Source organism: Lathyrus oleraceus, chromosome 6 (genome assembly GCF_024323335.1).
Source record: "Lathyrus oleraceus cultivar Zhongwan6 chromosome 6, CAAS_Psat_ZW6_1.0, whole genome shotgun sequence".
NCBI lineage: Eukaryota > Viridiplantae > Streptophyta > Magnoliopsida > Fabales > Fabaceae > Lathyrus > Lathyrus oleraceus.
In genome coordinates, this window is record NC_066584.1 from 493,152,712 (window position 1) to 493,169,811 (window position 17,100).

Consider the following 17,100-nt stretch of genomic DNA (forward strand, 5'->3'; position numbering starts at 1 on the left):
CATGAGTTTCTCTCTGGAAACATACATAACCCTGCTTTCCGTTACTTCCATAGGATCTTGACCCACACCTTATTTGGAGAGAAGCCATACAGTACTTCAGTTTCACGTGATGAACTCTTCATCATATTCTGTGCTTCCCAGAACCGTCCAGTAAACGGTGCCACCTTTATGCTAGCAAATTTAGACCACCTTATCCAAGATGAGCGAGCACCTATTAGAGTAGGCGGTTTGATAACCATGATTGGTAATGCACTCGGATTACGTCAACCTATGCTTGAATTAAGCCCCTTCTGTGGCATTACTATTATGAGTATACCCTTCCTCTTCACCTTACGAGTTCGAGCTTATAATTAATAACCAAGTTCTTTGCCTATTCACCTTACCCAATCCCAGGACTAATGTTCATAACCGCAGTAACTGGCTCTACAATCTGAACGCGACACCCTCTCCAGCTAGATCCACTGAATCCATCTAGGATTATGAGATTTGTGATGACCAGATCCCTTATGCTGAATCTGACCCTCAGACACCATCTGACTATTATGATATTGACCCTCCTCCTCAGCCTGTTCAGACCGAAGAATCAGCAATATCCGACCTCCGACATCATATGCCCGGAACTGATTATAACACCGCTATTGAAGCTTTGATGTCAGAACAAGACGCCCTCAGAGAAGAGTTTACTGAAATGAGACACGAAGTTCTAGGATACATGAGCAGTATGACAAATCAGTTTCACGAGTTGCTATACCGTGTTAACTCTTTTGCTCCTCCGGCCAGAGATCGTGCAGATGGATAGAAATTATTTTTCTTAGTTATTTAGTTTTAAGTTAGATTATTCATTAATGTTATTTGAATTCATGTTCGCATTTGTTTCCCTTTCGCATTTTTTTTGTTGTTTTTCTTTCCAATATTACATTATGATCATTTTATTGAAGCTATTTATTTAATTTTATTATGCAATAGCTATTATGTTCTCTACTGTTGCTACCTATGACTTATTAAATTATATATGCACTATTATACAAAGTAGAATAGCATGCAGCAGAAATTAAATAGTAGAATAAATCAACCCATAGCAAAACAAAAATAATAACTTACCAGTCACTCTGAAGGACGCTAGCTGAAACCATGCCAAACAGACAGTGTGACGAGCGTCACACATTCTGTCACGGACGTCACGCTAAGTACCTGTGACGCCCGTCATGCACCTGTAACGAGCGTAACGCCCTTCAGACTAGGTGAACATTAAGGAGCCGTTGGAGACGAACGTTACACCCCTTCAACTTTTTACCTTCCCCATTTATTCACATTTACCCACAATTATTCACTTTTCAACCACCTATTTTTCCAACTTCCAAATTTTTTTCCTATAAATACCCTCCAAACCTTCCTTCATTCACCACAAACCACTTTCTTCTATCAAATACATTTCTTTTCTTTCCAATTTACCTCTTTCAGTTCATTCATCAGTATGGCGGGTAACCAGAATTTCGGAAATATCATCTTCCGAACCGAAGAAGAAAATTATCAAAGGGAGCAATACGAGCGTTTCCAACAGCGAGACGTCGTCTCCACCAGGTATCCTGATTTTACTTGTTTACAACAATTAGGATTACTCCAAGGTATCGAATGGATGCTCCGTCAAGCCGACTTAACCTTTCTATGCACGCATAATCAACCCACTTACCCCTCCCTAACCTTAGAATTCTTAAGTTCATACGCATACACCACTCCCGCCGGTGAAGACGAATTCTTAACCGGTACCGCAACCTTCCGTATGTTCAACACCGAGTACTCCTTAACCCATAACCAATTGAGTACCATGCTACAATTCTCCATAGAAGGTCAAGTCTACCCCAGAATCCCTCCAGACCTAAACTGGAACACAGTCGCCGTTTTCGACCTTTTCAAGAAAATATCCGGTGTAGATGCCTACAACTGGGACGAACTCCTCCTTTCTCACATCCATAATCCAACCATCCGGTATTTTATCCGCATCCTACAAAACACAGTTTTTGGAAGACCGAACAACAGCAAGGTCAACGCAAAGGAACTATTCTTCCTCGAATGCGTCTTCGAACCGAATGCAAAGGTAAACGCTGCCTCTTTTCTATTTCATCATATCCGCACCTTATGTGCTAGAGGCCGTCAACCCTTTGTAATTGGTGGTTTAATCACCACAATAGCACTTGGGTTAAACTTAGGGGACCGACTCCAAACCTTAGAATCTCTACCTCCCCTATTTATGGACATCAGCTATTGTCGATCCAGCCGCCTGATTAAGAATAGAGTAGGCGGAGGATATTATCTTATGGTGAACAACCAGGCTATCCCAAGCGTTGTTCTACCCAACATGGCCCTAACAGATGTCACAAACCCCAACCGCCACCTCTATGATCTAAATGCTCCCGAAGCCACCGAGTTTTCACAAGCAAACCCGCCCGCAGACGAGTTTGAAGACATAGAACAAGGTGATCCTACTCCTGCACAACAATCTGTCCCACTCAACCACTCCGATGCTGCAGCTGGCCCATCCTCACGTCGTCGACGACGAAGGCCTGCAACCAACGACGACATCATGGATGCAATTGATGGTATGCAAGCACAGAATCTCGAAATGATGCAAATGATGCGCCAAATGCAAGAACAACAGGAAGCGAGGAATGCCATTACCGATCAGCGGTTCACCGATTTGCTTAGCAGGTTTGACAACTTAGAGGTACATCAACGATCACCAGGTCCAAGAACCAGAGGCGGAAGGCAGCCTTAGTTGTAGTTTCTTTTCCCTTTCCCTATTGTATTTCATTTCCTTAAAACATTGGGGACAATGTTTATTTTAAGTATGGGGGGGGGGGGGGGGGGGGGAACCTGTTCTTTCTATTTCCTTTTGTTTACAAGTATGTACCTTTCCTTTCATTGTTATTTCCCTTTTAATTATAAAAAAAAATAAAAAAAAAATATATATATATATATATATATTTAGATTTATTTTAAGTTAAGTCCCGAGTGTGAAGAAAAATTCCTATTATCTACTCCCTCAATTTTCATGAGCCACAACAAAAATTCAACATCCAATAAGTATAAAGGTTGCTCAGTTTATCGAACTTGAGACGAATTAAGACGAAAACTATTACCGCCAAACACTCTAACAAACCGCAACATGTTAGATCAGAATAAGTACCTATTATACCAATCCCTTGAACTTTTAGTTCTATAGTAACCCCGAGTAGTTTATACAAGAAGTCAACACCATCCTAATAGCAAACTACGTGGAGGGCCGATGAATATAAGTGAATGATTCCCAAAGTAACATAAAAATATATATATATATATATATATATCAGGAAATGCACTAAGTAAGTTAGGTGATCCTTACCAGATCATTTAATCTAAAGGTTGCAGATCATACAAAAGCATAATATGAAAGATCCATTATGAGTTGGTTCAGCAGGTATCTGGTGCTGAACTTGGTAGGGCGGACTACGGTCCGATCCCCCGCAATTTGCAGTGGACTGAATAACGAAGCTATCCGACTTATGTACCAGAACTTCAAGCTAAAAAGGGAATCAGAATCACTAACCGGTTACTCCACTATGTGCGCGAAAGGATAAAGGGCTTAATGTGATTTCGCTGGAATGAAAACGGGTGAGATAAGAGTAAAGGAACTAGGATAGCTATAATAGTGTACTTGAACTGATTTGCATAAGGCAGGGTTATCTGAGGTTGCGACGGTGGCTGTTGATGTCAAGATTTAACTCAAGTTACCTCTAAACAAAGTTTACGTGCAACCTAATACGAACTGACGTGTGTTTTGAAATTTCATCTGGCTAAAACTGTTAACAAATTCTATACTGAATTTTGCTTGAGGACAAGCAAAGATCTAAGTATGGGGGAGTTTGATAAAATGAAATTATATCATATTTTAGGACTTAATTCAATTAAATTATATTATTATTTATTTCAATTTACTGCATTTTATTAGATATTACGCGGTATTTCCTTTCTATTTGTCTCAGGTGTCTTATTTGAAGCACAAGTAAAAAAGGAAGAAAAGGAGGTGCAAAAAGGAATGAAAAGAAACAAATAGCAAAAGCCAAGCCCAGCCCAAAGAAGACACAGGCGTTGTGCCTGTGACGAGCGCCACAGATGCTGTGACGAACGTCACGCTGCATACACTTATGTGACGAGCGTCACACATGGTGTGACGGACGTCACACCATCCCCCTACATTTCTGCCTTCAGAGACGTTGAGTCCTATATACACGCTGAATCCTATTTCCACGGCTATGCATCCGTTACGTGAAGACCCCTTGACGCGGACTGCTTTGAAAACCGTTACGGAAAGCATCAATATAAATAGCAACTTTGCAAACCCTACAGAGGGTCCACGCTTTTTCCAGATTTCGGCAGTTCCCAATTTTCTTTTCTTCAGCAGTTTAAGCATACCTTTTACATACTACTTTTGCAAATTTTTATTGTTTTTCTCTTGCAACTCTATTTTCCTCTCTAGCACTTAATTAATTTTCATATAATAGTTTCTACACCGGAAACTATTGTGTACCTTTTTACCGGATCTAACCTTACGTTAGAATCTAGTTTTTTTTATTCCTTCGTTTTAATTTGTTGTTTGATTGAAGAATTCAAGAGCAAATCCTACCGGCTTGTGGTGGAGTGTTCAAGACTACTGTTTAAATTATTCAGGTTCTTTAATTATTGTTTAATGTTTTGTTTTATTATTTATTTATATTATTTGCTTGAGATGAGTCTGTTTATGCATGATAATTATTTAAGTTCGTTTAGCATGTCTGGCTAATTCGCTTAGATATCGGTATGTAAAGTAAGTGGAATAAGGAATCAAAACTAAGTCGGTTTAATTAAATTTAAAATTAAAATCACTCTTTTTACGGTCTCAATTTACAGGTTTAATAACAAAGTTTTTATACGAGAGTAAAGGACATAAAGAGGTTAAAATCAATGGACCGAAAGTTTGAGGTTTTAACTGGACAGTGTAAATTGGACATTAATTCTAGATCAGGGCGAGAGCAATTTTTAGAGTTAATTAAATTCTAATCTTTTCCAAAAAGTATTTTTAAAGATTGAATGTGAGGACGAGAGTTAAGCATTCGAATTTAATTATATAACCTAAATCAACAGAGCGAGAGTTTGAGATAAGGGTGTTTAAACGGTTAGTGTTTTCTTAAAAAGAGTTTCTACGGACTTTATTGCTTTCAAAAAATGGTTTTTGACTTAATTATAAGTGACAGCTACGTTAACATAAAATCATGGTTTATTCAACAGAGCGAGAGTTTGAGATAGAACTTTTAATCAATGAAGTCAACTGAAATGATTTATTTTAAAACCAAGAAACCAACAAAGAATTGATTCCCTAATTACGACGAACTACATACCGATATCCGTTTATTTGATATTTAATTTAGATTCTATTTTTAGTTTTAGCTTTTCCCCAAACAATCAAACATTATCCACCTTAGCTTTACGAAGTAACCTTAGATAACGGTATATTGATTCATAAGTCCCTGTGGGATCGATATCTTTTAAAACTACGCGATAGAACTGTGCACTTGCAGTTTGTACCCCAATTTCGACTCATAAAGTCGCGATCATCTATCCTTGATATGTTCATCCTAACCGATGACATATATTCTTCCTTTGAGTTTATCCTTGATATGTTCATTTTAACCGGTGAAAGATACTCTCTCTTTGGTCTTCTACCCAATAACAGGTAGTTGTAAATCCTATTTAATCTTCTTTCCCCAATAGGTTATTCTTACCTAGTAACCAGTAATGAATATGCCTCTTTTTCCTCAGCGAGGTATCCTTGATATGTTTACCCTAATCGGTAATGAATGTCCCTCTGTCTGAGTGTATTGATCTTCTTAACTAGTAACCGACAGTAGATACTACATCTCTTTTACTCTTGCGTTGAAGTTTGTTCTTCCCCAATTGAGTTTGAGCGCGTATTTCCTCAGTGGAGTCGCCATCCCCTGCAGATAACCTTATCCCCGGGCCGAGTCCTTCTGTTGATTTATTTTCATGGAAAGTCTCTCGTGTCTCCAGCAGTTTTCAAGTCCTAGCCTGGCATATGCATTTAGTTTTATCCCCTAGAGTCTCTGTTTCCTCAGTTATTTTTCCTTATGGAATGCCTTATGCTCCTTTGGACTTTCAGTCTCTACGGATTCTTTTCCTTTGTGGCAATATATTCCCCACATAGATTATTTTAACATTTATATCATATGCATCATGAGGTCTCTTAGGGACTAAAATTCCTTTCTTGATGTTGTTATTTAAGTCCATTCAACTGAGTTGATACGAAGATTTTAACCTTCGCATCCTCAGGTAGAATGTCCTTAAATAGGGGAAGATATAAGACCCCAATTTTTACCCTAAGATCCCTCATGATATCCCATCATTTGCATTGACTTTGGGATCACACCTTGGCATCCTCCTTACCCCTTACTCATTGGGTTTTCATAGGGAGCGATCACCAAGCACATTTGATTGTATCATACTTTATTTTTTTTATTTACTAACCAAAAAACCAAAAACATGTCTATGTATAACTTTATTTCTTTTGTAGGTAGTGTGTGCATCCACTAATGCCTCATCATGATCACAACTAGGGTTTGAGACCCTCAGTGCAAGGAGATCAATTAAGAGATGGTACCTCTTACTCGACGATGCTTCATCTCTCGACAAACGTCCCTCTCGGACTCCTTCCTCAAGCCTCATCCCCATGTTTACCATTTCGGTAAAGTCATTGGGGGCACTAGCAATCGTTCGTTCATAATAAAATGAACTCAGAGTTTTTAGAAAGATCTTTGTCATCTCTTTTTCCTCCAAAGGAGGAGTGATCTGGGCAGCCAATTCCCTCCATCTCTGCGTATACTCTTTAAACGTCTCCTTATCCTTCTGAGACATAGACCTCAATTGGTCTCTATCAGGCGCCATATCCATGTTGTACTTATACTGCTTGGCAAAAGCCTCTCCTAGGTCATTGAAAGTACGAACGCTTGCACTGTCTAACCCCATATACCAATGGAGCGCATCACCGGTCAAACTATCTTGGAAGTAATGAATCAACTGTTGATCATTGTCAGTCTGAGTAGACATCTTGCGAGCATACATCACTAGATGACTGAGTGGACAAGTGTTCCCTTTATACTTTTCAAATTCAGGCACTTTGAACTTCATAGGGATCTTGACGTTGGGCACTAAACACAATTCAACAGCACTCTTTCCAAACAAGTCCTTACCTCTTAGCGTCTTCAATTCGTTGCACAACTCAAGAAACTGATCTTTCATTTCATCCATTTTCTCGTAGACATCCGGACCCTCAGACGGCTCAGAGTGATAAATGGTGTCCTCTACACGAGGTAAGGTGTACACAACGGGAGGTGGCACATACATGACCGGGCTAGATGCCGGCATGGAAGCAAAAGTAGGCGCAAAGCCTTCAGGCATGAAATTGGATGACATTCCCCACGGGAATCCGGCAGGCATAGTGGGTGCAAAATGAGCGGTAGCAGCAGGCGTGGTAGAGGTAGCCACCTCTGAAATAACCGTCCTCGGAGGAGGAGTTGCGGGTGTTGGAGAAGATTGACTCTGAGCAACAAGACTTGACTCTATCATGGCAGTCAGGCGGGCAATCTCGTCCTTCATCTCTCTGTTCTCTTGCTCTAGATGCTCCATAATTCTCAGATGATTTGCACGGGTGTTGTATCGATGAGTCAGCTTGGCTAAAGCACATAAGAAACACCAATGAGACATCTGGCGAAAGAGAAACCTGCTTATGCAAATGATGCATGAAATACAATGCTTGATTATTTATTTTTATTTTTAAGGAAATTACTATATCATTTGCAAACATATATATCAATAATTGCAATAATTTTTATATGACCAAAAATCTCTTTTCATTTATATAATTGGAAGGATTACACTGAGTACAATTTCAGAAACCAAAGGAAAAATACAAGAGAAAAGGAGATTAGTCATCCTAAGGATCCCTAACAACAATGTCAGAAGACCTAGCTGAAGGCGCATACTTCCTTCGAATGCGATGGATCTCGTTCTCAAAAGAAACCTTCATCCGAGTCTTCTCGAGGACAAGCTGATCAACAATCTTCTTCCAAGAAAAGGAAGGATGAGGCATGCTAGAATATGAAACCTCTGGCTCTCTCTGTTTCTTTGTCACTCGGTCCTCAAGTAGTTCAATAAGTGCATCCTTGTCCTTAGACTCTGTAAGACCCCAATTTTGTCCCTAAGATCCCTCATAGCATCATATCATATCATATTATTGCCTCAAGGATCATTGTGCACCTTGCTTCCCCTCCTTGTGGGTGGGTCATCTTTTGAGTGTGGGTCCTGATCACCAAGCATGTTTTGCATTTGTATATCATTGCTTTTCATTTATTTACTAATCAAAAGTACAAAAATACTGTCATCTAACCTTGTTACTTGCAGATGAAGCAATCTTAGGTCAAGACAGTCAAAGGCATTCATTGAGCAATGGATGGTGGCCATTCTTGAGAATTTGGGCACCATTGATCATTCACAAGAGTTCCTATGAGTTATGACATCATTTTGAATCAAGATCTCAAGTGGTAGAGGCTTGGATTTCATCTGATCACAGCTAGGTCAACTGAAACCCTAGAAAAGTCAACATAAGTCAACTGTGCATTCAATCATGGATTTGAAGGTGGGAGATGGTTAGAGAGACCTCATTCATGTCCATATAAGTCTCATTTGACATTTCAAACATCAACAATGAAGAATTTGAGGTCAGATGAAAACTTTCCAAAAATAGTAAGTGACCTGTAATTTGAAACTGCCAAAAATGGAAAGGTCTTCTCCTCAAGTTTACATCATCAAACAAGCTTCAAGTGAAATTTTGTCCAACATGAAAGTTGCAGATCTTGCTCTCACCTTTCCAAAAAGTCCAAGAACATGAATTTCGCATTTGTGGTTTAAAAGATATGATCAAATCATGGTCAATGGAATTTGAACTTCAAACATGCATAACTTTTGAACCAAAAGGCCAATTGAAGTGGTTCTTTTTGGAACATTCCTCTCTTGATATGCTCTATCCAAAACATGCATCATAAACCATGATTTTCCATTGCAATTTTTTTGAACTTCTCATTTGAATTTTGGAGGGAAAGTGTTAGTTTGAAAATTATGCATTGCACTCACCTTTTACCAATTGCATTTGCCTCCAAACAACATTTGAAACTTGTTCCAAGTGAAAATCGTGCACTATTCCATTGCCATGCACATGTGAGGGTGTATTTGCCATTTTGCATAAACATTCCAATTTCACTAATCTCTTGGCATTAGCTTAAGCATGATTAACATGCTTCATTAACAGATCATATATAACCATAATCCTAACAGAAAATCATAACAACACTTCACAAATCTCAGATCTAGAATTTTCACTCCAACTTTCTCTCAACTTTTTCATCCAAATTCTGCAAAAGCATTGCCTATTTCTTGGTTGATTCATCACATAGGAGCATCGAAGAGTGTTTTGGAAGCAAGATCCAGGAGAATTCATCAAGATTCGCAGCTGTTGAAGTTTATGCTCTTTCATGGCAGTTGAAGTTTCTGGACAAAGCAAGCACAATTGAGCTATTCTTCCTGATCCATTCATTCATCTAAGCTTGGAAGAACATCTGTTTCTGCATTTCAGGACTTGAATCGCACGATTCCACTTCTGTTTCTCCAGCAAGGTTAGATTTCGAATGTCACGATTTATGAAATTGATAGATGCATCTTGTAGATCTTCCATCACTGGTTATACTGAGCTTTAGATCATGAATTTTCATGCAGTATTGTGATAGTTATGATGATTATAAGTTTGGCATGTGAAACTTTTCTTGCTCGATTTGCTTGATACATGTAGAATTAGGTTAAAATAATCATTGATCCGTGTTGTATGTTGAAGGATGAATCCATTGGTATGCGTTTTGTGAATTTCTGTGATGATTTGTTCTTGAGTGTATGAATGCGTATGAACATGATGAATGTTCTAGGGTTTCTGTTTCCAGAACTGCTTTGATCTGTCCAGGCGTGGTTTGCATGTGTTTCCTTGTTTGTGCTCATGCATTGGTACATTTGGCACTCACGTGGCTCATTGATTGGCTGGGAGCGCTTTTCAGCGCCAACTAGACTTAAGTGAAACGGTGTGTTTCACTAGGAAACGCGCCTGTTTCAAATCTCTGCACGGTTCGATCCTCGGTGGAGCTATTTCGAAATATGCCTTGTTGATTTATCTTCTTTTCTTCATCCATGTTCATGTAGCTTCATTCATGTGTTTTTAATTTTTCCTTTCACTTAAAAAATCCATAACTCCATGAATAATGATCCATTTGATGTGAGATTTTTTGCACCTTAATCCTCATGATGTCTACTTTTTTATGGATATTTTTCCATAATTTGTGCACGGTTGGAATTTTAATTTGCCTAGGGTTTGTTCATGCATATGCTATCTTGTACCTTGCTTTCCATTTTGGTTGTGAAATGATGATGGTTGATCCAATGGATCTGAAAATTGACATGCTTAAACTAGACATCCTAATGGTCATTTTGGTGTAGAGTTTGCATTTTTCTCATTTCTGGTTGTTGAGATATGATCTGATTAATGTAGGTGTGACAATGTGTGTCACACCTTTGCTTGCTTGATTTGTTGATTTTATTTACCATGCCAAATAAATGCCAAATGTTGTGATTTTTTGCATGATGCTAATTATGGTTGTTAGGATTGATCATGAATTTTTGTGGAATTGTTGGATCCATTTATGATTTTATTGAGATTTTCTTTGCTGGTTGGTCATGTTTGGACTTTTGAAGAGTGTTGAACTTCCATGATTTGTGAAATGCTTATGCTTTATCATATGAACTTGAACGTTTGCACATGTTTTCTAGACACATTGAAGTTTATTGTGGCTTTGGTTTGAGTCATTTATCATTTGTCATCTCTGTTTTAGGATTGCCTTAAGTTGATGTATCAATTTGTGCTTCCTTTGAGCTTGTTTGTGCTTACATTGCCTTATGGAATTTATTTGCCATGCTTATACTTGTCCAAATGCTTTGATTTTTGGTGTGTTGATCATTTGATTTGTGCTGTTTAGCCATGATTTTTCTTGAGATTTATGGAACCATTGTTGAATTAATATGCCTTTGTTCATTCTGTTGCTTCAATGAGCTTTCAACTTGCATGCTTTACCATGATTGCTTTATGAAATGAATTTGGTTGATGCTATTGATATGAGACCACTTGGATATTGTTCTTGATTGATTAAGCTTGATTCATGTCAATATTCATGTTCTGTTTTGGATTATTCCTCCTTCTTTGACCCTAGGCCTTGTCCTAGTGGTTTGCTTCTCATGTTTGAGTTTGTTTTCAGGTTAAGAAGTACATGGCCATAAGGAGATTAATGCACATTGCTTGAGTTGGTTATTTGATTGTTATTGACTAACCTTGACTTGTTTTGTAGGATGCTTTTAGCTCATTTGAGTTGACCTTGTGCCTTGCACATTGTAGCCTTGCTTGTTTGATTGTGTATTGTCTGTTGACTGTTGGATTATCTGTTTGACTTTTTGAGTTGTATACTGATTGAGTTGGATTGTTTTCAGGTACATTAGTTGCTTAAGTTCATTTTGAACTTGCTTGGTTGCTTAACCAATTAGGTATAATTTCTCTTCTTCATGTAGTCTGGAAGACCTGGCTTGTTATGTGGCCAGGCACCTGTCTGAAGTCCTCCTTAAGAGGCAATGCTTGTGATTGTTTACTCTTTGTGCCAAGCAGGAAAAGTCCTCATATGAGGCAATTGGTAGATAAAAGAGATGTGTAGTCCATCTCCTACTATTCTGTGTGTCATCCCTTTGCTCACATTACATGTTGTAGCATTGTGGATATTAACCCAAGATCTATAGAGTCATTAACCTGTGGAGAGAGTTCCAACTTTCTGAACTCCCCCACCTTCTATCATTCAAAGCTCTCCTAGGCCAGGGATAAGAGCTATGAGGCACACCCCTCATCTCCATTTCATCTGCTTCACCTTAACCCTCAATGTTAAGGTTAAGAGCACCACTTACCCCATTCCAGTTGACTGTAAAGTCTAACCCTTGCTTGAGCCTAATTGCTTGTATATAGTGTGTGCTAATTGAATCATTGATTGCTTATTGGTTCATCTGTATATGTTTGCTTGTTTGCCTTTTTGCATTTATCATCATTAATTGTTCATTATTGCATGATCATCATTTCATATCTTTGTGACATCTTTGATTGTCCACTGAGGAATCAGTTGTAAGCCCAGATGTTGGCCATTGATCCTATGATTTGGAAGGGATTGAGTGTAAGACCATTTGTTGGCAACTAGTACCCTCTTTGCTTATTGCTTTTGTTTGTTTGTTGTATGTGAGGATGCAATTGTAAGTCCATGTTGTTGGCATTTGTACTCCTATGATCATCCTTTGGAGATTGATATAAGCCCAAATAGATTGGCATCTGACATCCATGTTTTGTTTTGTTTGTGAGACTAGTGTAAGTCCATTTATTGGCATCCGGTATCATTGTTTTGTTTTGCTTTGTGAGATTGGTATAAGTCCATTTATTGGCATCCGGTATCATTGTTCTGTTTTAGGAGATTGGTGTAAATCCATTGATTGGTATCCGGTATCCGCCTTTGTTTGTGAGATTGGTATAAGCCCATTTATTGGCATCCGGTATCATTGTTTTGTTTTAGGAGATTGGTGTAAATCCATTGATTGGTATCCGGTATCCGCCTTTGTTTGTGAGAATGGTGTAAGTCCATTGATTGGCATCCGGTATCACCTTGCTTTTTATTTGCTTACTTGCATTGTTGCCTCATTCCAAAGGACACACTTGAATCATCTTCCATATGATTTCAAGAGGTGAACTTCTAGGAAGTTTTACACTCTTTCATCCACATCCTTTTTGTTCTAAACCCTTTTCACTTGTTGACTTTTGAAACTTGAAATACATAGTGTGCAAACATTTTCATGTCTTTTCAAATTAGAAACCTGGACCTTAAGTCCTTGATTTTCAAACTCCATTTATTATACACTTCTTTCTGAATTGAATTCTAATCATACTTTGACCATATTTTGTGAATACTCATAATCAATTAACTTCACCCATTCAATTGTTTTGGTGGCTTTGTCCATTGTTGATATGTTTTCATACATTAGCCATAGGTTTCAATTCTCATAGTGGTTGATGTAAATCTCACCACATCCTTAGTGAGTTGATTGTAAGTCTTCCATACTTATTATAGGGTTAACCACCCTCACTAGTATGTTGAAGCTATCCTTGCATGGTGGATTGTTGGTCTTGGTTGAGTTTTCTCCCGTTGATAATGAAAAGCCTTAGTGCTCTTGTTTTAAAATGAATCCACTCATATTTTGGAAATCTTTTAGCCGAACTACGGCGTTTTGATCCTTTACCTTTTATGGAAAGGTACGTAGGCAACGGGTTCATCCGTTCAAACACAAAAATAATGAATTGTACATTCTTTTCTCATCTTCCCAATCATGTTTGCACAATATGTCATAAACAAATAAACATTTTTATACAACAAGTGTGAAAAGGGCTCCCTAGGAGTACCTAGGACGTTTTGGGTGCCTAACACCTTCCCATTGCGTAATTTACCCCTTACCCAGATTCTTTGATCTTTTCATTAGTTTTCTATGTGTAAAACTTCTTAGGCTTTTGTTCGCTTTTTAGCCATTCCTTTGGATAAATAAAAGTGCGGTGGCGACTCTATTCTTTGTATACTTTGCTTTTGGTTTAATCAATAAATCATAAAGTGACGAATACACCGCTACAGACTCCAACTGTAACTCTTCATGCTTCTTGCTCAAAGCATGAAAACGCTCTTCCCACATATCTTTCTCTTGCTTCATCTTGACGAGCGCGTCTTCCAACTCCTCTATATCCTGGTTAGGGAGAGTTAATGGCTCAACCACAACCATAGACATAGGTCTTTCACAAGGATAAGGCATCTTCAACTCCAAAGCTCTTTTCTTCACCCAAAGAGTGTAAGCTTCCAAAGCTACACAATTTCGCGGACCAAGCTAGGATCTTCCTTTCCTATGCACATTATGCCAAGCATGCACAATCTTCTACTTCAAATGTTGGGGATCTTTACCCTCTTGATAGAAAAGACCTTCTAACAAAGTGTTATTAGGTTTGCCTCTCAATGAGAACCCAAGTTGACGACGAGGCAAAGCAGGGTTGTAGTTAATTCCTCCTTGTGTACCAATGAGAGGCATATTAGAGAATTCACCACAACTATCAATAATCTCCAAACTGCTCAAAGAGGGATCATACCAAACTATATCATCATTAGTGAGAGACATAAGTCTCTGAGACCACCTTAGACATTGTTTGTTCTCCACAAAAGCAGGCGTCTGAGGCAAGTGTGAAATAAACCACTTGTACAGAAGAGGAATACAACAGACGATCGTTCCACCACCCTTAGAATTCCTTAAATGCAAAGAGAAATACATATCACCCAACAAAGTAGGCACAAGATTCCCAATCAAGAAAAGTCTAATGGCGTTAACATCAACAAAATCGTCAATGTTAGGGAACAAAGCTAATCCATAAATGAGCAACACAAAGATAACTTCAAAAGCGTCCACACTACTGGCTTGAGCAAAAGCAGTAGCTTCCTTGATGAGGAAATCAGATGGCAACCCAAACAACCCTCCTTTCTTCATCCAATGAGCCTTTATCTCAGACTTCTTCAAGTGAAGAGCTTCAACAATAATACTAGATCGGGGAATCTCCTCCAATCCACTAAAAGGCATTCTACTAGAAATAGGTATCCCTAAAAGATGAGAATACTCCTCCAATTTAGGCACAAGCTGAAAATATGGGAAAATGAAACAACGATAGAAAGGATCATAGAATTGCACTAACACACTCAAAAGTCCTTCAACCCCATCAGTAGACAAGATAGACAGAAGCTTCCCATGACGTTGTTTGAAGTCCAAGGGATCTAATACAAAAGATGCTAGCTTCCTTAACTCTTTCAAGTCGAGACATCTGAAATTGTACTTCTTAGTGTTCCTTCGTCCATAATCGATGGTCTGAAAATATTTGCAAATAATACCTCAGTTCCTTGAAATTTCGTGTGATGAATGTTATGATGCACATGAATGCATGAATGCAACAATCACAAATAAGGGATCACACACATGACAAATAAACAAAGGTCAAGGTATGAATCAAGCCATTGTCAAGATCAATCATCCATTTTGGTGGATTATGGTTTACACCTTATCAACACCTAAGTTCCATTGATATTGACAAGACTTGATTGGATCAACCAAGAATCAAGGGTTTGTTGTAAGTCACGAGCATCGAGTCTGGGTAAGAACCATCCCAAAGGAGTGAACTAAGGATAAAAACTTGTAGATCATGTTCTAAAAAGTTCCCAGAGTCTTAATTCCATCTCTCAAATATTACAAGTTAAGATGACTGACTCATCGACCCATAATATTCTCAAGAGAAACTTGTCTGAGTGTAGTATCACGTAATAACTATTATCAAGTCTACACTTGAACAGTCTTCACACTACCTCCTAAATAGGCTAAGAGGGGGTAAATATTCTACGGTCCTCAGCTTCTCGGACCCAAATATAGAGATAGCAATGCCTAACCACAAATACTTGTGTGACATTTCAAAATCCAAATGAGTCTCCACTGAGCAGATGAATCTCAAGCCAACTTGTTAAGGACTACTCCACACAAGTCGAACATGACTATACCGTCCTCCTATCTTGATTGTACTCAAGTTCGGGTTAAAACTTATCTCACCACTCAGAGATCACCAAGCACAACAAGCAGATTATATCACACATACATATATACAAACATCACATATATACAAATATATACACACAAAAAGTAGGCTAAACCCACTGGAGACTACTCCCTAGCAGAGTCGCCATTTAACTTCTGTAGTGGTAAATTCATGATCATCAAGCTATGGATAAGCTTGACATCAAATAACAAGAGTCACCACCGCGCTTTTATTGTTTCCAAGGGAAAAGGGAAAAAGTACGAACAAACCCAAAAGTAAGAAGTTTTCAAATCAAAACTAATAAAATGTCAGAGATTACAGGTAAGGGGGTTGGTTACACAGAGGGAAGGTGTTAACACCCAAAGTGTCCTAGGTACTCCTAGGGAGCCCTTTTTGTGTGCATATGTATTTAGTACAAAGATGGTGTTTACAAACAAATAGAATGAGGGGATGAGAAAAGAATTTATTAATTATATTTTTGTGTTTGACAAGACCTTCGGACTTGTGCCTACGTACCAACATAAAATGAGGGATCAAAACGTCGTAGTTCGTGACACAAATTTCAAAGTGGATGCATTGCTTTTAACAAAAATTAAGTTTGAAAGGCACAAAAAGCCCGAAAATGGTTTGAATGAATTAGTTCTTTTTGGCTTTTCTGGAAGTTTAAGTCAAGTATAGTTAAGTTTGTTTACAAATTTTATTTAAGAAAAGAAGTTGGAAAATGCAATGGCATAAGGCCAAAGTTTCTATCTTTTTGCAAAGTGGTCAATGTTTAGAACAAAATAAGTTCAAACAAAGAGGATTTTGAAAAGGGGAGGAGAGATTTTGAAATTAAAGAAATGGGGAAAAGATGAAGAGACTAATCCTATGCACAAAATTAAAAGTTGAGAGTTGAAAAGATCTGACCAATGGGTAGCAATCAAATAGACAAGAATGTCAATAGAAACCCAGAATTCCCTTGGACATTTAGAATCAAGCAAGACACAAATGCACAATTATATTATCTTAAAGAGCAAGGCATCAAATAAAGATAGCCACATCCAAGCTTTAGCCACTCCATGATCTTCTTCAGATTAGCCCATGCAACAGATGAATTCCACAAGTCACAGGTTTAAAATAACAGCTTCATAATGATCATGTTGTAGATGAACTCAGAGGGATCTTGAATGATGTATCATATGAAGTTTCAAATTGAAAGCACTTGGTTTCACAAAAAGTTGACATTGGCCAAGTCCTTTAGC